The 22,583-nt window shown below is 46.2% G+C and overlaps 1 protein-coding gene across 1 annotated transcript in view; it reads left to right on the top strand.

Annotated features, from left to right (window-relative positions):
* The window catches only part of LOC147693535 (ecto-ADP-ribosyltransferase 5-like), a 323,762-nt gene that overhangs the window by 118,845 nt on the left and 182,334 nt on the right, over positions 1-22,583 (top strand). The window lies entirely within an intron of this gene.

The following is a 22,583-nucleotide window of genomic DNA, read 5'->3' as shown; positions in this document are numbered from 1 at the left end:
GCTGGTTCCCTTCCCTTTAAAGCCACAAAAGGTGATATGCCTGTAATAGAATGAGGAGTCACTCTGTGAGCCCAGATCATCTTGTCTAGCTCCTCTCTCCACTTTAAACCATTGCTCAAAGACAATTGAATATTGTCCACTATGATGCGATTAACTTGCTCAACTAATGCATTCGCTTGTGGTCTGAACAATGCCACTCTTTCATGCTTTATACCCAATCCTGTAAGAAACCTTGCCATCATACCTGAAACCAATTGGACTCCATTGTCCGTAACCAGACACTTTGGTATACCTTCTTCTAAAAATGCACTCTTCAGAAACTCAATCACTACTTCAGATGTAATATGTTCTACAGGTTTCACCAAAAACCATTTACTGTGGTAATCAACCAATACAATTAAAAATCTGCTTCTCACACCCAGTCTCTCAATTGGCCCTAGAAAATCCAACGCAAATTTTTCCCTGGGTCGATTAGGAACACCTACACAACCCAATGGTGGTTGCCGAATTACTCTAGACTTGTCACTATCAATCAATCAATCAATCATAGACATTTATAGAGCGCTCTACTTACCCGGAGGGTCTCAAGGCGCTAGGGGGGGGGGGGGGTGCTGCTACTGCCCGAACAGCCAGGTCTTGAGCTTCTTCCTGAAGGCGAGGTGGTCTTGGGTCAGGCGCAGGTCGGTCGGGAGGGAGTTCCAGGTCTTGGCGGCCAGGTAGGAGAAGGACCTTCCTCCTGTTGTCGTTCTTCGGATGCGGGGGACGGCGGCGAGGGCGTGACTGGATGATCGGAGGTGTCGTTTGGGAGCGTAGAAGTTGATGCGGTTGTTGAGGTAGCTCGGGCCTTGATCGTGTAGGGCTTTGTGTGCGTGGGTGAGGAGACGGAAGGTGATTCTCTTGTTGACCGGGAGCCAGTGCAGGTTTCTTAGGTGTCCGGAGATGTGGCTGTGTCGTGGGATGTCGAGGATGAGTCTGGCTGAGGCGTTCTGGATCCGTTGGAGTCTCTTCTGGAGCTTGGTGGTGGTTCCGGCGTAGAGGGCGTTGCCGTAGTCCAGTCGGCTGGTGACGAGGGCCTGGGTGACAGTCTTCCTGGTCTCGGTGGGGATCCACCGGAAGATTTTCCGTAGCATGCGCAGGATGTTGAAGCACGACGAGGAGACTGCGTTGACTTGCTTGGTCATGGAGAGGGAGGAGTCCAGGATGAAGCCCAGGTTGCGTGCGTGGTCTGTCGGTTTGGGTGCAGTTCCCAGGGCGGGGGGCCACCAGGAGTCGTCCCAGGCGGAGGGCGAGGATCCCAGGATGAGGACTTCCGTCTTGTCCGAGTTCAGCTTCAGGCGGCTGGTCGACATCCACTCGGCTACTTCTTTCATTCCTTCGTGAAGGTTGGCTCTGGCGGCGGCGGGGTCGTTGGTAAGGGAGAGGATCAGCTGGGTATCGTCGGCGTAGGAGATGATGTTCAGGTTGTATTGGCGTGCGATGGCCGCGAGGGGGCTCATGTAGACGTTGAAGAGGGTTGGGCTCAGCGAGGATCCTTGGGGTACGCCGCACTATTACTATTACTGCACGCTTGACAATCTTTTACTACCTCTTCTACTTCCCTATCCATTTCCGGCCACCAAAAATTCTGTCTTAATCTCCTTTTACACATGCTTCTCCCTAAATGTCCCTTGTGTACCAATTTGATTAATTTACTTCTTAACACCCTTGGTGGTACTACACACTTCTATATTGAGGCGTTGTGCATAGCGCAACACAGCCGTTCATCTGTGGCGGTCTAGCAGGCTATTATCATTCCAGGATAAAATATGGAGGGCAGCCTTCAGAGCTGGTGTGTCAGTCATGGTGGCTGGAGGTCGTTATCGTAGCTCATCTGACCCTGGAGAGTCGACGGCAAATGCGGGCCTGGAACAAGTGTGGCAGCGCACTGGTGGGAAGGACCATGTGTATTGGACCCCTATAGAGGTGGTTCCGAATGTCGTGTAGATGGTGGTGCAGCAAAACAATAAAGAACCATAATAAACCTTGGGAGCAAACAATCTCAGCCCCCAACAACAAAGAAAAAACCCAGTTCCAAACCCACCCCCCTTTCCCTTCCCCCGACTGTATACTTAGAAAATGGAAGCATCTGTCGACCCCCCCATTTAACTGAACCAAACTAAAACGCTCTGGTTGGTTGCATGGAGGACCCCTGCAGAAGAACGGATAAGCAATGCTTTGGCATTAAACAGTGTGAGTGAACATATGGACATACCTACAGTCAGATGCCCCCCGGTGAGGTGCTCCCCCCGATGGTGGGCATACGTCTGAGTCTGACTACATAGTCTTTAAAGGGTGGGGGTGTGGGAAAGGTCCGAGTCCACCTGGGCCAATGGTAAGGACGAGCCTGCCAAGGTCTTGATGGAGCAGTGCCTATGGCGTGGTGGAGATTCCGACTAGCTGGAGGAGTTATGAGGATCTGGAACTGCCGCACTTAAGGATCTGTGTGCTGGTGCCAGTGAGTGGCGCCCCCTGCGTGACCGCGTGTGGCGCCAGCACTGGCGTCCCAGCGACCTCTGCCCCTTGGGATGCGACTCCATGGGTTCCAAGGATGTGTCGCGTCACTGGCGGAGGGGGAGCTCCTCTGTCAGCCATGTCCATGCCGCCTGGGGTGAGTCATAGAATTGTGTCTTATTTTGAAAAATGACCCAAAGGCATGCTGGGAATTGGAGCTGATATTGTAGGCCCAGGGTCATCTTGGCTCCTTGAAGTTGAGAACTTTTAGGATAATGGGGCGGGGTGCGGCACCGGGAGGAGGTCTGGGTGCCAGGGACCTGTGGACCCTCTCTACTACAAACCATGTCGACAGGGCATCGCCAGGCATCCATGACTTAAACCAGTCTTCAACAAAGGCGGTGGCCTGGCCCGCCTCCACCCCCTCGGGGAACCCCACCAGGCGGAGGTTGTTGCGACCTACCCGGTTTTACGCATCCTCCGCACGCCTATGGAGCTTCTTGGTGAGTGCAAAGATGAGCTACTTGTTCTTTGAGTTGGGTAATTTCGTCCTCGGCCGTGGATATGCAGGATTTGGCTTCTGATAGCCATGTGGTGGCGTTGCGAAGATCATGTCTAAGGAGAGATACATCTATCTTAATTTCTCCAATCTTCCCTTCAAGGACGCCTGTGAGGCTCTGATAGCCTGGAGGATAGTGTCAAGATCATTGTCTTGAGGGGGGAGACCCCCCACGGCCGACCTGGGAGGTTCCTGTTCGGAGGTGGTAAACCGGTCAATTTTGGTTTGCATGAAGGCCGGTGTAGGCTTAGGGCCCCTATCTCTCCCCATGGCCCGTGGTAGCTTTTGGTGTCACTGTGGCAGTAGAGAACCTGGGGGGATGGGAGGCCGGCATGGGGTCCACGGACCCGCAGAGTCTAAGGCCACCCATGGGCCAGACAGGAACCACCCGGTCTGAAGAGCCAACCTCACTCAGAGGCCCAACTGAAGGAGAACAACCCTTCAGAGACCAGCGTGCAGGGAATGCCCTCCGCCACCCGAGAAACTGGCTGACTTTGCCCGAGGGAGGGTCAGGCCTCACCTACCCCTCCGATCGCCATCAGGTTCCAAGGAAACCAGACTCTCCAAAGCCGGCACCGGGGGGCGCCTCATAAGTCCCCAAGAAGAGATGTAGAGGAGGGAGGGGGGCCACTGCCCGACAGTGCAGCCAATCCTTTCCCCAGAAGCCGGAAGAAACACCTCCAGACAGCGCCAGAGGGGTGCCCAGGCAGCAGGGGGGCCCAGTGCCCCCACCACCACAGATCCGGCCTCAAGCCCCGCTCCCCAAGAAAGCACAGTCAGGCCCCTTAATCAGCCCTGTTACAGAGCAGAGGTGCAGAGGGCCCCGCCGAGCACAATGAGTGGAGACGGGGTGGGGGGGGCAAATTCTGACAGCCACGCTGCTGCCTGAACTGACAGCCAGTCCCCCCACTCACCCCAAGGATCATCAGCATGGCCAGCAGCTCCCTTCAATGGCCCTCCTCGCTCTCAACACCTCCTCTTCACCTGTGCCGGCCGATGTGCCGGCCGAGTTCCCGCCGGAGGCCTCACAATGCTGCTGGGTCTAAATCGGCCATGGACCGCAGGCCCACCGCGGGCCGGAGCAGCAAGCATTGCACCTCTCAGGCGCTGCCATCCGCCAACCCCCTGCAGCACCGACAATCACAGGGTTGCGCAGACGGGGACAGCCAGGCCGCAACAGGCCGCACACCACAGAAGGCCTTGCAATTGGAAACAGGGGTGGGGTGGGCCTGTGACCTGCACCTCAGCCGCCATCCGGACCGTCATCTGGACCCCCCACTCACCGCATGGATCTGCGCCGAAGCCCATGGCCAGCGGCCCCACCAGTTGCACATTCAGAAGGCTGTCCTCATCGCCTCCGCTGCCCAGGCGCTGGCCGATCCCAGGCCAGAGGCCTCGAAACACTGCCGGGCCAATCTTGCTCCCTAGCTGCGAGCCCCCTGCAGGCCAGAGGCAGCAGGCGCCGTACGGCCCCCTGGCGCGAGACAGTGCCCCGGCCCCTCTCAGCACCGCCGCTCACCCGGTGCCCCGGCCCCACTGGTTTGAGGCCACGCTAGCAAGAACAACAGGCCGCAACAGGCCGCGAGCCACGGGAGGCCACAGATACAGTGGACTGGCACCAAAACACCAGATGGAGAGCGCCACCAGATGGGGATGCCACTACGGTCAGGAAGGAGGTCTGGATCGGTGCCGATGATAGCTGGATTCGAGGCTGATGACGGAGGGGTAGGGAGCACTCTTAGAGGGCGACCGCCATCTTGACGCCTCAGGCAACGCCCTCCACCTTCATCAGTTTTAACATTTTCTCTAACCCCCCAGTGGATCCACATGGCATTTTGAGCTTGACTCCGTGAATAAGTAGTTCATGTCTCCACTTTTTCACTCACAGCCTATGCTCTGTTCTTGTGAGAATCAAGGATCTTCCGTAGAACTCCAGCACATTTCACAGCTGTATTAGTCACAATAATTACCTGAAACAGCCTCTTCCATATTTACTCAAGACAACTTTTAAGAACATGCTCCTTGATATAGATCCATTCTTCTGGTTTCAGTGAGTGCCTATGAACTTCTTTTTTTTGCTGGTTTTGCTAAGTTCTTCTGTTGAGAGAGATTTCACAATATCAGCTAGACTGTTGCAGTGATCCAGTGCAATATCATCAGTCATTGAAGCCAGTGTAGATGAGGGAATATAAGCTAGTCTCACTGTTGACCCTATCAGCACCTCATGTGGCCAGAGACCTGTCTTGCTTCTGATACTCATGAGGACTAGAGGAAGAGCATATGCCCATTTCAGCCCAGTGCAAGCATACACTCAAGCCGGTTTGTTCCTCATGGTATTCACCTTCTCCGCTATGCCATATTTTTAGGACTATATCTACAATTGAACCTTTATTCAATTTGAAGAGCTATACAAATCAATTTTAAAATCTAATTTTCAAAATGGGCGCCTTGATCTACCTCAATAGAAGCAGGGAGGCCTAACCAAGGAATTAATTCTCTCAACAGGAGCTTAGCTACAATCATGCCTATCACATCTTAGGGTGGGGTATTCTTCAACCCATTTAGAGAATAAGCAGATGCTCACAAGAAAATATTTCTAGACATTACAAACTGGTATTTCAGTGAATTCTGCTTATAAGTCTTGTAAACGGGCCTTCTGATTTCCCAATATGATTCATTAACAATACAAGATACTTTCCTTGATTATTTATTTGGAAAACTACACAACGTCTTGTCAGGACTTGCAGGACATGTGTCCATTCTGTGCTACAAATTGCACGAGGGGTGTCCACTTTATGTGGAAAATATCATGCTACAGGGTGCCATCAGTGGTGGAAATACTGGGAGAATCGCAACCTTGACAAGAACGTATTAGGTGCTTTAATTGGAACTCCACTATAAGATGACTGGCGCGGTGGACTCGGAGTTAATGGAACGTGTTTCTAGGCGTGATGACGTATGAGTACAAGTGAGCTTGTAGAACGCGGTCGAGCATCTGCTATTCGAACTCTCCAGAGTGAGCGTGCTTCAGAGTCTCTCGTATTGGGCGTGTCTCATGTTGCGGTGCTTGGACCGCGTCCGGTCTTATAGCTCTTCTGCAGTTTTGGGAGAAGTTAGAGTTGTGCGCGCTGCCCATTGCGCAGGTGTGTTAGGTTTGAAATTCCCATCCCTGCAACACATTCGTCCCATGCTATATTAGATTAGCAGTGCGTGGCTAAATAGATTCAATTTGTATTCATGTTATGCAACCCACTGAGTTGTAAAGGCTTCAGTTAGCAAGTGTGACTCCATTTTGCATTTCGTAATTCCTATTAGGCTGTTTAGACTAGGCCCGAGTTAGGCCTCATTGCTCATGTTGCTTGCCTCAGCAGAACACCGCATTTCATTCTCATTTTCTCTGCCGCTCAAGGCTGTTTTCTGACTTACAAATGAATAGGCCATTTTCCCTTGCCAATGCTTATCTGAATGTGTCGTTTCTGCTCCCACATTAGGAGATGCTGAGATCCATTGCCGTGGCCTTGAGGCCTTGATAACATGTGCCCAACTGGCAGGTGTTAGCTCATCCTACTGTGCCTCTTTGTTCATGTTCGGCTCAGGCCGGTAGTTTTCAATTATGGGCGTGGTTGTGGGCTTCACGAGAGGAATGATTATCCACCCTAGACTGTTGGGGGGTCAGTCCGTAGCAGATATCTTAGGGTGCAGGTCTGATTGGACTCCTCTGAAGAGTATTGCCAATAAACATGTACATTTGTATTCTCTACTGTCTGACCAACTCTTCATTCTTGGGAAGGCACAGCAGATGGTTTTAAGTAACCTGCGTGGTCCCCTATGGGCCATGTCCTTCAGGTATTGTTTGTGTTACATTGGACTGGTAATCAATCTGGAGTGTGTTGCATACCAGAGAAGGCATTAGTGACTTTCTGAGTATTTCCCTCTACATCGATGTATGCTTGGTGGACTGTGTATCGTGAGGGCTTTCCATGTGCTGCATATGTTTTAACAGTTCTGCTGTCAGTGATCTTTTGCTCATTTAAGGGTGATAAAGTGTGGCTTTGAGAATAAAATCACTGTATGTGGAGTTCCTTTGGTTTGGGTTGTTTGTCCTTTGTATTTTGGTACGATATTTTCTGCTTGTGCAAAGATTGCACAGAGTAATACAATACATTATAAGCAACCAAATAAGAATATGATGTGTACCAGATTCTACACTTTTTGATATTTTATGAGCTGATAAGGGTGGTGTGTTGTGGGCGAGTTGACAATTCTAATAAAATTAAATTTTATATGAAATCAATTCTCAGTGATTATATCCCACAGTATTTACATTAAATCATGCATGAAGAAAAGAGTTCTGTTTGAGCTTGGCAGAATTCAAGCATTGAATGTCTTTGTTTTGCAAGTCTCCCTCCCTTATTTTATTTAATTTATTTATTTTGAGAGTGTTATATAGCACTGGCTAGCCCCGAAGGTATCAGAGCGCTTTACATAAGGTTCCACAGAAATTACAATATTACACCAGTTACAAGTTACATCAGTTACTAGAAAAACATTTCAAGAGTGTAGAAGACGCAATGAATGGAACTTAGAAGGGTAAGGGGGTGGGGTAAAGGGGTAGGAGGTAGATAGGATGGGGAGACGAAGGAGAGTCTGCCCAAAGTTTGGCTGGGTAGGTGGTTAGCTATCAGTTAGCTCCCCCGGCTGTCAGCCAAACAGCTAGGTCTCAACAGGAAAGCAATTAAAGAGCAAAGAGGAGGGATAAATGGAGCATAAAGGAGAAAGGGGGTGGAGTAAAGGGGTAGGAGGGAGAATACAACGGAGAAACGAAGTAAGTTCTGTTCAAAGACCGGCTGGGTAGGTGACTGCTGAAGGGGTAGTCCACAGCCCCATCTCCTCTTTAGCCATCAAGTAGCTCCACCAAGCATCGGTCAAAAAGTTAGGTCTCCACGGTCGGAGGTAGGTTCACAGATTCCGTATCCTGATGGGTAGGCCGGATATGGGATGTGTTTGAGGGCTGGCCGATGACTGTTTTTTTTAAGAGTAGTAGCACGACGTGGTAGGGACCACTGTGGCCGGGCCCCTCTTATCTCTGGGGGTCCCCTCTTTGGGCTTCGGGTTGTCCCAGGTATGTGCCCAGATCCTTCTAAGCCCATGAAATGGTGGGTTTCCTTGAGAGGACTCATAGCGGCCATCTTAGGGTCAGGCATGGGCTGGGTGTTTCTGTGTATCACTGTGCCTGGGTCCTCCGTTCCTCATCTTAAGCCCTGTCAAGGTGCGTCAACGACTCTCTCCAGTCTCCCCCCTGCTGTGAGGGTGCCACCCACGTGATCTCCCATCAGGGGGTCCCGGCCGCCATTACAAAGTCAGGCAGGCCAAGACATGAGCTTTCCCCCCTCCCTGTCGTCGCCTTCCCTGCCCCCTTTCACTTGGCTGGTGGGAGCCCACTGCTGATGTGACCCAACGAGCCACAACAGTCCACTCACTGGCGTACCTTCCCTAATTTCCCTTCCCCGTCTAGCCACTTTGGTCCTCTGTTCTTTTATAATCTGGAGCTGCTGGTCGGTGGGCCTCTGGGGACTAGTGACCCAGAGGATCTCAGGGCATAACAGAATAGTAGACCCAAAAATTGCATGATCTTCCTGAGCAGTGCCAACCAGTATGCCGCATTAGATGATTTATATGCCATGGTAGCTGAGCTGAAGCTGGAAATCACTGCATCTCAAGCAGAGATTACAGCACCACTGTCTAGAGTGAATCAATTACAGAACAGAATAGATGCCACTCATATGCCATTAATATCATGGAGCAGAAATGTAGGGAGCGCAAGTGACTTTAATCCTTCAGTTGTGGCAGTAACAGTTCCTTCACCTGTTCCTTTAGCACACCCTGATAAGGTTCAAGTTTTCCTTACACAAGTATAGTTGCACTTCATGCTAAGGCCTCAAGCCTTTCCCTACGCCCAATCCCAAGTTGCTTTTTTAATATCTTATTTGGCCTGGGCTATCCTTTTACTCAATGAGGATAAGATCTTATTATACCATTGGTCCAACTGCTAAGCTGAGTTTGAGAAGGTGTTTGACCGACAAACCATTACAAGTTCTGCAGACTGGGAATTGTTAGAATTACGGCAGGGCAGCAAAGACCTAGTTACTTATTTAATGCACTTTAATCGATTGGTGGATGAAACGGGGTGGCCTGAGGAGAAATGACAGCTCTCTATTATAGAGGACTGAAATATGAAATGAAAGACATATTGGCACAGATTGAAGCTCAGCCTATTACCTTATTTTCCGGCGTGTAAGACGACTTTTTAACCCTTTAAAATGTTCTCGAAAGTCGGGGTTGTCTTATACGCCGGGTGCAAAATTTTACGGTATTTATTCATGCGTTTTTATATAGCGCTGACTTTACCCGAAGGTGTCAGACCGCTTCACAATAGGAAATGGTGCGTTACAGGAGGAAAAAGTGACATGTGTGCAGGTTACAAAAGCGTACAAAGTACAAGTAGAGGTATAATATTGCAATAAATGGAGGGCACCCAAACACAAGAACTAACGTTACGTAGGGAATGGTGGCACTGTGCAAGTATCGAAAGCAAGCAAAAAGTAAGAGGTAGCAAACAGAACAAATGGCGCCGTGAATCCTACCTAGACTGCAGCTGCACACGCGCCTCCAACCGCTTGCGATGCATACTTCCCCAATTAAGTGCTGGCTCTTGCTACTTCCTGAGGTGTATTACTGTGCTGCCCCAACCGTGGGGAAGACTCCTCCTCGCCTCATGAGTATTTCTTTGAGGTTGTGTCCTCTTGTATAGGCAAAGATGGGTGTTTGTGCAAAGATGTTTCGAAAGTCAGGTTCTGTGCTTAACAGTGGCCAATGTTTCAGAATCATTTTACGAAATAGGTTGCTGGTAACGGTGTATTTCGACACAACTACCATGCGTGTGTTTTCCACTTTTGGTTTAATGTGCAGGAGTTCATTGCGGTTAACCTTCTTGCATCGGGCAGCTGCCTTATCTAAGATTTCTTTTGGGTACCCCCGAGCTTTGAATCTTTCCAATGTAAGTCTTTGTTGGTTTTCACTCTCTCCTGTGGTGGACACAATGCGTTTCACTCTTAATAGTTGCGAATATGGTAAATTGAGTTTAAGGCCAGACCGGTGAAAACTTTTGAAATGCATTGGGATAAATAACTTGATGTTATATGCATTGGATAGAGATGTCAAAGATTTTTCAACCATGAAAGCAATGTGTTGAGATAGAAAACTAACTTGCAAATACACAGTAAACTAACTGTTGTTCAAATAACTTTATTAAAAACAGACAAATGAACAAGACTGGTCTAGTCTTTCCTGCAGTGCGAGGAGGAGTCTTCCCCACGGTTGGGGGAGCACAGTAATAGACTTTAACTTAACACACGCTGTAAGGAACAGACAGTGATACCTCTTTCGCACGCCACAAACCATCACACAGGATTACCACACGTGAACTGAGCAGTGCGAATCCCACCCATTGTCTTTGTTAGTATACTTCCTGAGGTGGCCAGCCTCGGGATAGTGGTTTGCTTTTGCGACTCCCGGCAAGCAAAAACAAACATAACTCCGCTTTTAAACCTTGCCAGACCTAAGATCTGTTGTTCAAAGAAGGAAAGAATCAATCCTTGAATTACTCACTAGATCCAGTGTATCAAAACATTTTGACCTAGGTGTCTTGTTCTGGCTAAGCGCGACACTACTATTGTGCACCAAGACCTTTATGCCTGCAAGACAATGGCCACTATGTCATACAGATTGGGGAACAAATGAAAAAGTGACCATACTCCGGTTGGTTAGGCATATTATGGCGCCGTGACCCAACACTGAGCCGCAAAACGTTACCGGTACTGCACGGTACATTACATGAGGCAAAAGTGACAATCGAACAAATGGCGCCGTAGAGGTATAATGTTGCAATAAATGGAGGGCACTCAAACACAAGAACAAACGTTACGTAGGCAATGGTGGCACTGTGCAAGTATCGAAAGCAAACAAAAAGTAAGAGGTAGCAAACAGAACAAATGGCGCCGTGAATCCTACCTACACTGCAGCTGCACACGCGCCTCCAACCGCTAGTGATGCATACTTCCCCAATTAAGGCAGACGAGGCAGCAGGACGTCCGAAAACATAACGGGCAGCGCTAAAGCACCTAAGATGGCGGCCCCCACTGTGTTGCGCGTCTGACACGCGCTCCTCCACATGTGCTGATCTGGCGTCTCTCTCTCCTTCCATAAATCTCACGTTCATCGGAAGGAGAGCAGCGTCAGTACCACATGATCTCCTCATTCCATGGTCATAGAAAGGGGACTGTAGAATGTTCCCAATGGCAGTTGGACTGCGTTGGAAGTGGAGGTGGTCTTATACGGTGAGTATAGCACTAAACCTACATTTTATCAAGAAAAGTAGGGGTCGTCTTATACGCCCAGTCGTCTTATACGCCGGAAAATATGGTACTTGTTTAAATATAGTTAATCTGACTTTAGAATTAAATATTAGTTTGACAGAGCATAAAGGTGAAAAGAGGAAAATAGAAACTAAAATGTTCAATCGAACACAACCTAAACCCATGGTGGCCACTCCGGAACCAATGGAAATCGGTGGGGTTAATGGGCCATTATCCAAAGAAAAAAGAGACAATCGCTGTAAGAACGGCTTGTGTCCATTTCATTAAAGAGTGTCCCTCACAACCTAAATACAATAAACCCAAAGCGTCTGAAAACTAGCAATTCTGCTGCAGAGACAGGAGTATGTTGCGGGATCTAGGGATTTATCTCATGAACAAAGTGTAGCTAACACTTTACGGGGTGCAGTGCCACATTTAATACTCAAGGCAGAAATCAAGACATTAGAACAAGGAATACAACCAATGGAGGCCATGATAGATTCTGGGACTACTGGTAATTTCATTGATTCCAAATACCTGTTGCAGTTATAAGAAGATGGTTCGGGCGGTGAATGGTATGAGGTTATCATCAGGACCCATTGCAAAACATAGTGACTTGGTTACGCTTCATTGTAAGGGCCAACAAATGCATCATAAAGAAATGATTCAGTTCGTTGTTATTAATGCTCCTCAATTTAAGTTACTTTTGGGGATGCCGTGGCTAACTCTTCAAAATCCTACCATTGATTGGAAACATCGAAGCATATAGTTCAAATCCAGCTTTTGTTGTTTAGTTTGTCACCAATTACAGGATTCAGAATCTGTTAACACACACCTGCATCATATGATAGCAACAGCAGCAGAAGAGGAGATAGTCTTGCCTGAAGAATACTCCGCTTATCTAGATGTGTTTAGCCAAGTAGTGCTGAAACCTTGCCAAAGCATTTGTCCTATGACTGTCAGATAGACCTGGTTCCAGGAGCCAAAATACTTTGAAGTCGTATATATGCACTCACTGGAAATCAACATTTACAAGAATATCTAGACATAATTTGGAGAATGGCATTAAATGTCCCTCAAAATATCCTGCAGCCTCTCCCCTGTTTTTATTTATCTCTTTAGCCACTGGGGAGTTATGTCACTGTATTGATTACAGGGCACTGAACAGGATAACGGTAAACAATCATTACTGCTTCCACTTATCTTGGTCCTCTTGGATCAGGTGAGATCTGTAACAATCTATACTTGATTAGATCCCAGAGGGGCCTAGCATCTAGTTTGCTTTAGAGAGGGGGATGAGTGGAAGATGAGTTTCCGCACCAGATTTGGCGTATATGAATACTATGTAGTACTCTTTAGGCTTTGTAATTACCCAGCGCTTTCCAATATTTTCAAAATGAGGTTTTGCAAAACTTACCTGGACCAGTTTGTAATTGTCTATGTAGACAACATTTTGATTTACTCTCAAACCGAACAGGAACACATTCAACATGTTAAAACCATCTTGGGGACATTGAGACAAGATGTTTTTTACTGAACATTGTCCCGGTGTGAATTTCTTGTATCCAAGGTGCAGTTTTTGGGGTTTATTATAACTTCCCAAGGGTTGCAGATGTTAAAAAGGAAAGTACAAGTGGTGAGGGACTGGCCGACCCCATAAAATGTCAAAGACATTCAGAAATGTTTGGGCTTTGTGAATTTCTATTGCAATTTCATTTCTTAGTTTCCTGTCATCATAGTTCCGATTACGCTGTTGATACGTACTATTGCTGTGTTTCAGTGGTCTCCGAAGTGCGAGAAAGTGTTCCTCACCCTTAAGCTAGCTTTCACTTCAGCTCCCGCTCTGGCTTACACAAAACTTTTTATAGTAGAAGTTGAAGCTTTGAACGAGGCCATAGGAGCAATTTTGTCACAAAAAAATACCAAAACAGGGCAAAAGTATCCTGTAGCCTATCTTTCAAAAAGGTTTAATGCAACAGAAGTTAGCTATATAATAGCAAAGAAAGAACTGTTGAGTATCCGCATGGCATTTAAGGAATAGCAACATTATGTGTTGGGGGCTAGATATCCAGTAACTCTATACACTGATCAATCAATCAATCAGCTTTTTTAGCACAGTATTGTCCCCCTAGGGGTAACTGGGTGCTGTGAATGCGACATCTCCGTAGAAGAGCCAGGTTCTGAGTTACTTTTTTATATCTGCCCTGGAGGATGCTGTTCGAAGACGGAGGGGTAGGCCGTTCCAGGTCATGGTGGTGGTGTAGGAGAAGGAGCGGCCCCCGCTACGGCTGCGACGGGTACAGGGTGTTTGTGCATGGGCAAGTGAGGAGGAGCACAGGGATCTTGCGAGTAGGTGGAAGTTCAGCCGATGGTTGATGGAGGCCAGTCCTTGATCATGCAGCACTTTGTAGGTGTGCGTGAGGATCTTGAACTGGCAGCTCTTCTGGATGGGGAGCGAATGGAGGTTTCTGAGGTGGGGGTGATGTGGGTCCATTTGGGGAGGTCCAAGATGAGTCTGGCTGCAGCATTCTGTATGTTCTGGAGTCTTTTGAGGAGCTGGATAGAGATGCAGGCACAGAGGCTGATGGTGACAAGGGCCTGCCAGACGGTCTTTCTGTTGTTGACTGGGATCCCTCTGAATATTCTGCAGAGCATGCGAAGGGTGTGGAAGCCAGGAGGAGGTGACTGAGTTGACTTTTCTTTTCATGTTGAGTTCGCTGTCAAGGAGGATGCCTAGGTAGCGTTCATGGTTTGTGGGAGTGGCTATATGTCCGAGTGCTGATGGCTACCAACTGTGGTCCCATACGAAAGTGTTCTTCCTGAAGGTCAGTAATTCTCTCTAGTCAGAGCTGAGCTTAAAACAGTTTTCTCTCATCCAGTTGGCTACATTGGTCACTGCATCGCAGAAGTTGATTCTGGTGGTAGAGGGGTGTTCGGTGAGTGAGAGGATGTGTTGAGTGTCATTTGTGTGGGAAATTATGTTGAAGCCTTGGGATCTGCCAAAGTCTGTGAGGGGGTCCATTTAGGTGTTGAATAATTTGGGTATGATGTGGAATATGTCGTTGGGTTCGGTGCTGAATGGAGGCAGCAGGATGCTCTGTGTGAATCCTGTGAGGAAGGAAGCAATCAACTTGAGAGCGTTTTGCTGAATGCTGACATTGTAGAGTCTGTTGATAGATGTGTGATGGGAAACAGTGTTGAAAGCAACAGAGAGGTCGAGAAGGGTTCTGATGTCATCTGTGGCAGTGATCAAAGAGGTCTCAGTGCTGTAGTTGGCATGAAGTTCGATTGGGAGACGTCAAGTAGGTGGTTTTGTTCCAAGTATTCAATAGGCTGTTTGTTGATGGCCTTCTCGAGTACTTCGGTTTTGTTGGGGAGCAGGGAGATCAGTTGATCATTTTGGAGTTTGATGGGGTCAGCAGAGTGTTTCTTTAGGAGGGGTCTGATCTCTGCAAGTTTCCATCTGTCCGGGAAGGCTGCTGTGGTGATGGAGGTGTTGATGATGCTGGTCAGTTCCGTGCTGATTGGGTAATTTCCGAGGTTGTAAAGATGGTGGTGGCGGGGGTGCACCAGAGTGAATGGATGACATGTCTCCTGTGGTGGTCTGGGTGGTGAGCGGTGACCAAGTGGTGATAGTTTGGCTGGTGTATGCTGGTTGGTTGAGGCTGTTGAGGTTGAGAGTAGTGGATTGGAGGTTCGAAGTTGTTGTAGAAGGTGGCAATCTTGCTGTGGAGGTAGTCTGAGTGGGTGGTGTAGAGTTCTTGAGAAGGGTCAATTGCATTCTCTGTGGTTCCTTGGTTGGAGAATTCATTGGCTATTTTGAAGAGTTCTTTTGTGTGGTTGGCCACTGTGTCAAAGCGGGCTGTGATGGCTGTTCTCTTGCCTCCCTTGATGCACCAGCGGTAGTTGCTGAGAGCAGCTTTGTGACCTGCTCTCTTGAAAGGGTTTCTAGTAGTGCACCACTGTTTTTCAAGTCAGTAACAGTTGTTTTGGGGGGATCTGAGCTCGGAGGTGTACCAGCTGGCTTGAATTTGCATTTTGTTGATTTTTGCTGGTTTCATCGGGGCGACTCTGTCAGCGCATTTGGTCATCCATGTGGAGAAGCTCTGGATAGCCTTGTCAAGGTCTGATGAAACTTCAGGTTGGGTGGTGCTGGGGGCCTGTGCCCACTGTGTCTCCATTACCTTGCCCAAGCTGCTGTGGGCAGAGCTGTGATACTTAGAGACGGTGTGCTGAGCACTGGACATGATAAAATGAATGATGGCATAGTTGATCCAGGTGAGTTCTGTGACATGGCTGAATTTGATTCTGTTGCTGAAGGTGAAAATGGAATCAAGTGTGTGTCAGGCTTTGTGTTATGGTTTGGCAATCAGTTAGGTGAGGCCAATGTAGTTCAGGTTCTCAAGGAGGGATGTGGGGTTGGCGTTGTTGGGGTTGTTAAAGTGGAAATTGAGGTCACTGACTGCGACATAGTGGTAGGAGCCTATGGCTAATGAAGCGATGAGGTTTGAGATAGTGCCGCAGAAAGCTGGTCGAAGTCCCTAGGCTCTGCATACAAGGGTGCCTCTTATCGTGATCTTGGTGCTGGACTGAAGCTGGAAGTTGAGCTGTGCCATGAGAAGTGTTGGGCCATAGTTGGTGGCGATGCATCAAATGGTATCATTAAAGATGAGGGGGATGTCCCCGCCATGTTTGTTGGTGCAGACTCAGTGTATCATCCTGTATCTATCGGGTGTTGCGGTGGCGATGTCGTGGTTGAAGGAGAGGTTGAGCCATGTTTCGGTTATGAAGGCAATGTCAGGGGAGAGGGTGGTGATGGTGTCCCTGATTTCTGTGGCGTGCAAGCAGAGGAAATGGGCATATAACAGGATGCATTGGAACGATTCCCGGTTGTTTGTGGTCTGGGCAGAAGTGGCAGGGTATCCAGTCCGGGTTGGCGGCCCAGTGTTGCAAGAGAAGTGGCATTGGCGGCATGTGAAAATTCCTTTAGTTGATCGTCGAGAGGAAGTGCAGCAGATGTTGTTTCGGTGTCTGAGGTCCAGGAGCTCCTTGGCAGCATATCAGTGGGTGGCGAGTAGGCCAGGGATCCTGGTGCAGGGCTGGGTCCAGGCAGGGATGGGCACAGTTGGGCCCACACTGCAGCTTCCATCAAGTAAGTCCTGGGGATGGCAGGGCTCCGTTTGGCGAGAAGAGTGGACCGGCGGAAGGAGGGAAATTGCAGAAAGAGCTGGAAAACGGGGAAAAAGAGGCAAAGAAAGGTCAGAAGCAAGCAGAAAGAGGCATAATAACGATCAGCAATTAGCAGAAAGAGGCAAAATAAAGCTCAGAAAATTAGCAGAAAGAGACATAATAATGAGCAAAGTGGGCAGAAAGATGCAAAATAGAGGACAGAAGGGAGCAAAGAAGAGGCAGAAAAACAAGCAGAAAGTGCACAAGAAAGACAGAAAAACAAGCATAAAAAGGCAAAAAAACAAACCGAAGGAAGCAGAGGGTCACAGGCTGCAGGCTTGCTGGACAGGAGGACTGGCGCAGGGGTACCTGGCACAAGGACCTGCTCCTGATCACCACAATCTTTAGTTTTTGAAGTCTGCTAGAGCCTTGACCCCTGCCAACTGTGTTGGTCACTCTTTTTCTCAGAAGTTGACTATGTAGTAACATTCCATCTGGGATCAGAAAACAAAAAGTATCCAGTTACTTTGAGGAGGACCTGTGACAGAACATAGAGCCTTCATCTCCTATTAGTAGTAATTTACTTTATTTAGTTATTACAACATCAAAGTTTTTAACAAGACAAACAAAACATTAAAATAACAATACACAGACATAGATCGTGTTATTGCCCAATGCACCATTATCAGTCGAGCTAAAGACTATAGACACCCCCAGCGCAAGAGTAATATAACTTATTTCAAGTACTACTTCCAATACAAAAATTTGCTAATAAATTATAAAAGAGTAGTGATAAAAAGATAAAATATGGGTAAAACAAATATGTTTATACAATAGTAGCAGCAATAAAGGGTATCTGCCCTCATCAGGGACATGCCCAAGTTTAAAGTGCCAAGTGCTTCAGAATCCGATAACATCTAGTACCATGTTATTTAACAGAAATCAAACAAATAGCACCAAAAATTGCATCAGTATAAAAACCAGCAATAAATATATATATCTAAACTACAATAAAAACGAGATAAAATCAATACAGAAGAAAAACAGTTCATTATTACAAGATAAGCAATAAAATAGAGAGCATGGTCATTACACTGGTTTAATTTTAAAAATTGCATAGCGTTTATGCCAAACTGCCTCAAGAAATTTAGTAACCGCTAAAGCAGTTCTGGAAGAGAGATCAGTCTTTAGGATCCTTAGGGCTATTCGATAACGTGTAACCCTCAATTCACAACAAATAGGAATAATCCACTTCCTACGAGGGGAGGAGTACTCTGGGAAGAAAATAATAAATGTGATGCGTTTCCGTTACCCTGATTACACATTAGACAGGTCAGTGATAGCTGGGCTATATTCCATTTATGGGTGAACGATCTTACAGATAGTATACCCAGCTGAAACTGTATAAAAAGGCTTTTAGGAAAAGCAGAGGGTATAAAATGTAGGTATTCTTCTAGAAATGGGAGACATTTAAAATCAAGAAATGTATTGGTCAGAGATCCTACTGTACTTCTTATTATACCTGCATTGATAAAATCCCAATAAGAGGTTTTAAGTAGGTGTATGTAAGTTTTATTTAATTTGGTAGAATCAGCCCAGAATCTATGGAGACCTAACTTTCCCATCCATGAGAAAACATGTGGATATATGAAAGTGATCTAGCACCTGGTAGATTAAGAACTTCACTCAAAGAATCCCTATAATCAACAAGCTCTGGTGTACACCGGAGACGGACCCAGTAAACCAATATGTTCAAGGCAACCAAATCAGTTATTCTTTTTAGTCCCCATTCTAGATACAACAGGATAAGGGGTGTACTATGAGGGAGACATAATGCTTTCCAAGCAAATCTATTTTCTACCAGTGCCAAGGACTGAGCATTGACATAGCCCCAAACTTCAGCCCCATAGAGAGCAGCCCCTTGCGCCTTGGCGTGATAAATCTCTAAAACGGGGGATATTACAAAGGACAATGTTCTATTTTGTGTCCATAGAATAGCATTTGACCTGTGCTCAATAGGGAGTTTACTTTTTATAATCTGGTCTATCCACTTAAAACTGTCAATGAATCATACTCCTAATTAATCAAAATTGTCAACCCTCTCAAGGATCTCATTGCCGACCCGTATTGTTGTTTTACCTTTCCTAGCCTCCTTACCCATTATCATAAATTTAGTTTTATTAACATTTACCTTCGAGACCCCTTTCATTGCAAAAGCCTAAGAAATTGTTTACCAGAGTCTGCAGACCTGTGGAGGACTTTGAAATGAGTTGTGAATTGTTGGCGAATATTAGGATCACACCTTCCTATTATTCAGCATTGGAGAGTCTTTGCACAATTTTCCAGAACCTTGACTACATCATTTAGGTAAAGAAAAAACAGAGTAGGGGCAAGTATGCAGCCTTGCCTAACCCCAGTTCAATAGGAATGCATTCTGTTAGTTTACCACTCGGTACCTGGCGTACTTAGGCATAATTATTCTTGTGTAAAAACACAAGGTAGTTGGGGGCCCCTAAGTTAAGTAGGACCTGCTACAAATAGGAGCGGGGGATAAGGTTGAAGGCTGTTCTAAGATCTATAAATGCCACATACAGCGTACCGTGTTAAAAAAAAAAAAATTCCAGTGCAATAGTGAAAATCAAAACATCTGGTCTATAGTACCGATTTGTTTTCGAAAACCGGACTGAAAGGGAGAGAGAATTTGCTTTCCATGCATCCATTCAGTTAGTTTATTCAGGACTTGCTGAATTAACATTTTTTGGGCATTATCTAGCAGGCTAATTGGTCTATAGTAGGCTGGATTATTAGCATCTCCCTTTACAAATATAGTTATTATCTCGCCCCCCCCCCTCCATGAATCAGGGACAACTCCCCCGGCTGAGATGGCATTCGATAAAACGTTAAAATAGATTGACCTGATAAATGGCTCTGACTTAAAAAGATCATGCAGAATTTTATCAGGCCCAGGTGCCTTAGCTAATTTAAGAGAATGTATTGCACTATTCGTCTCTTCAAGACTAAACACAATGGAAGTGTTATGTGACATTTGCTCTGAAGGAAGTACAGTTATATTTTCAGCACACTGGCTGAGTCATCTGGTTTCTTAGTGAATATAGAGATGAAAAATGGCCCACCCAGCTTTCAGGTGATATATTAAAGCTAGGGTACTTCATGGTTGTTTTGCACTACTAATTTCCAAAAGGATCTACTGTCCTTGGTTTTACTAGCTATAAGTAGGTCCTGCCAGAACAAATCTTCCCAATCTCTTTTAGCCTGTCTAAATTGGGATTTCTATAATCCTCTGGCAGTAAGAAGTTTTTCTCCGTCACCCTTAATAATAGCAGATTTTAATGGGTTCTTGGTTGTTTTACATACAGAATCAAACCGAGCATTATATCTAGAGTTTGTCATATTAGTAACAGTCACCTCTTTGTAAAAGATCTTTTGAAGTTCACCAAACAGCTGGTTATAAACTACTAAAAGAGGTATTCTAGCTTGGTCTACCTCCTCGTATTGATCAAATGAGGCAACTAACTGTAAAGTTCTGAATTCACTGCTGGGTTTGCCATAACTTTGGGCCATTTAACAGTACGGCGATTGTTAGTTACTGGAGGAGCGGTGACAACCATGCGCAGGAAAGCATACCTTTGTCCCAAGAGCTCTCCAGAAATGACACCTCAAGTGAGTTATGATCACTATCAGGCCTTACATTAATTTTCATATCAGCTAGTAAGGGCCACATTGTCACATCATTTAATCCATAATCAATTACACTGACACATATGCCTCTCTTAAATGTTGGTACATGCAGGGAGTCAGAGATGGTACAACTTTAACAGGCTCTCAGCCCTCTACTAGTGCCCAGCGAGACTAGTTGTAGTGCACAAGAAGAAAGATTTTTTCTTGGGGGCGCTATCAGTTTTGGAATTCCCCAGTGCTCTTCTTCCTCTACCGTAATCTCTGTTAGAAAGGAGTAGGGTTCAAAGGGGGTGTTGAAATCGCCCGCTACTATAATTCTCATATCAGTGGATAAATCATCCAATAGGATATCTAATAATGCTAAATTAGTGGATTTATATTTGCGCTTAACTTATCTAACATAGATAGTAAGTATTGCCAGAGATAGACAAGAGGGTAGGGTAACTAGAGTCCCCATTAGGTATGGGCAATCTATTTTCAAGGCAGTTAAAGTGCTAAAGCGCCCATTCTTTGTCAAAGTTAAAAGCCCTCCACTGGCTATGTCAAAGTGCAATGCAGGTTTAGCGTCTACACTAAGGGATGAAATTCCCATCTATTATAGACTCTCTCTGTAGCCCATGTCTCCTGTAGCAGACACACATCAAAACTCGTAATGTTCCTTAACCTGTCCTGGTCACATAATTTCAGATTTTACCTGCTAAATTACAGGACAGTAGGTTTAAACACGGGAGGGTATCAGATCCATCAACCATATTGATGTTAGAGTTAAGCCCTGAGAGGCTTTGTGGTCTTGTATGTTTATCAAAGGGTCGTTAAGTATCACAATCATCATTGTCATGTATTTCAGGTAAGCTTTGGGCCTTATCTTGCAAAGCATCCTTATTATTATTAATACCTGAAGGAGACACTTGTTATTCTATATGAATTGTATCACAATTAATCATTACATTCTCCATTGCCCTGAATTTCATACAACCCATACGGTAACTCGGACACATATGCCTTTTAAGTAGTCAATCTGGTGCATTCATGGGAGATAATTGGACAGGAGATTGAAAAGTAGTAACATTGGAAAGATAAGTTACGTGGGAAAAAGCCTCATTCTGTTGGCCCATTCGATCCCTCAATAGTGGGGAAAATGCTTTTAATTGTATTCTTGTTTGTTTCTTTCCCAGCACAATCACTGATACAAAATTCAAAATTAATTAGATTTTCAACCAGCAAATTGAAACATAAGACAACATGAATGTGATAGTAATGTGAGGTTGGAGTTGAGCGCCTTTTTGCAAATGCAATATCAGGTCTTATTATAGATAGGCAGTGCCGCTCATGTCTTAACCAGTCGATCACCTTGCTGATTAGTGCTTCAGTATCCTCTCTGGCACATGTGCAGTTTTGGAACTCATACCACGTATATGGACCTATTAGATTTCTGTTTTTCCCTAAATGGTTGGGGATCAGACTTCAAGGGAAAGCTCATTGTGGGTGGATAGGGAGCAGAACCAATAGACATAGTATAAGGCAGGGGTCTCCAAACCGGTCCTGGAGGGCCGGATCCATGGGAGATTTTTAAAATTACTACATGTATCTCAATGGGGATATCCAAAAAATCTGGAATGGATCCGGCCCTCCAGGACCGGTTTGGAGACCCCTGGTATAAGGGGATGAGATCACATGAGAGACAAAAAGATGTGGGGATATTCTTCTGGAAAGCTTACTCACTGTCATCTGGTTGGTATCCCACTGGGGCAATAATGTAGGGGGTTTGGGAATCGCACCTGAGGGAGGTATATCCATATGCCGATTCTGTTTTGCAGACGTTGAATAGGTGTTGTTACTAAGGGAACTGGAATTGGTAAGGCCCTTAGTGCAGTGTTTCCCCGTACCTCTTATAATGAAGACAGGAGCCGACTTTGTACCACTACCCACCCTAGAGGGAAGAGTCTTCTCAGTGTGTGACTTCCCAGATGTCCTACAACTACAGCAGCAAATACACACAAGCTTAGTACATTTGCTGATAGTAACCCAAGTTGAATGCAAAGCTCATTCATTTTACTATACAAAAGTTAATTGCCCACTGAATTGCTCATCTTAACTGCTTGTACACTTTGCAATCTTGGCGGGAAAGCAATGTCCTGTGATGTAACTTCCATTGATTCAACTCTCACCGGATCATCCATAGATTAAATAGGATCAAATCGGTTGAAAAAGGGCACATTCAGGATCACTGTAATGGTTGCATATAGAGGACA

The sequence above is a fragment of the Lissotriton vulgaris genome, chromosome 8 (assembly GCF_964263255.1).
Source record: "Lissotriton vulgaris chromosome 8, aLisVul1.2, whole genome shotgun sequence".
Taxonomy (NCBI): Eukaryota; Metazoa; Chordata; class Amphibia; order Caudata; family Salamandridae; genus Lissotriton; species Lissotriton vulgaris.
Note: the sequence above shows the minus strand (reverse complement) of the source record. Positions and strands in the feature narration are given on the sequence as shown.